This window comes from Rhyacophila brunnea, unplaced genomic scaffold (genome assembly GCF_057557595.1).
Source record: "Rhyacophila brunnea isolate RB1 unplaced genomic scaffold, BYU_Rbru_1.0 scaffold_80, whole genome shotgun sequence".
NCBI classification, from domain to species: Eukaryota; Metazoa; Arthropoda; class Insecta; order Trichoptera; family Rhyacophilidae; genus Rhyacophila; species Rhyacophila brunnea.
Genome location: NW_028233351.1, coordinates 1,368,208 through 1,369,483, shown reverse-complemented (window position 1 = coordinate 1,369,483; position 1,276 = coordinate 1,368,208).

Sequence of the window (1,276 nt, the reverse complement as noted above, 5' to 3'; positions counted from 1 at the left end):
AAAACAAATATAAGTTTAGTCAAGTTTTAAAGATATTATTATATCTAATTCAAGATTTTTTTGTTCTTTTTATAATATTTATAAAAAAAGTAAATCTAACTTAATGTAGATCAATGAAATGTTATTCCATGTAAACTATAATTATAACTAAAAAAATACATATATTACTAAATAACATCATAAAACATCATGCTGTTCTCTATTTGTATAAAAATTCTTAAACACAACCAAAGGTCCTTAACTCTCAAATATTTTATGTATTCTAACCAGAAAAAATATAATGAATTAAAATTGATTTTAAAAAAATACTATATGTTTTCAAGTTCTATATTATCAGTTTATCTTCATATAGTCAAGTTTTTATTGTTAAACATAACAAAAAGCTATCATATAATTGAATTAGCTATATATGGTTTTTTTTAATGGTTAAGCAAAATCAGAATCATATTATTCAAAAATTTTATTTACGCTTTTATCATACTTATATATTTAATCAGAGAAAATTCAAACCGAATATGTATTTTCGTTTTTTTAAAACATTAAATAACTAAATAAAATAAATCGATAAAATGAGTAAATTTAATTTCAATTATTATATAAAAAATAAAAATGAAAACATTAGAATAAGATTTTGTCCATTTTTATCAAGAGAATTAAATTTTATATTGCAAAAGGTTGCTTGAAGACTGGTTTGATCATATCAATTATGAAAGAGTTTAAAAATGAATATTGAAGTATGTATTAAAGATATTATGTGGCTATCGAATGGTATCTGGTTGAAAATATTTTGGCTGCAAATTAAGCGTACCACTTATCCTAAATTTAACATGTAAAATATCTATGGCAATGGAGTGAAGAGAAATTCCAACATATAATTAACAGAACATGTACAGGCATTTTCAAATACTAGATTTAGCCTTAAATTATAGAATAGGATTGTGTTTACTACGTCACTGAAATGCCATAAAAATTATTAATATAAGATTAGAAACTAATCACCAGCTTTTGATATATAATATATGTTAGTATATAATCAATGCGGCTAAGAAGGAATGTAAATAGAGACTATAACTATAATGATGGGTATTTCAATGTATACACACCAAGATAATAATCAATTTAAAAGAAAATAGATACGTATTAAAGCTTTATCGTGTTTATGTGTAAGTTTTTTAAGATATGTGAAACATGTCAACGTTTATCAACTAAATAATTGTTTTCTGAAAACAATTTCATTAAGATATCCATATAAACAAAATAAAATTGCAATAGGATC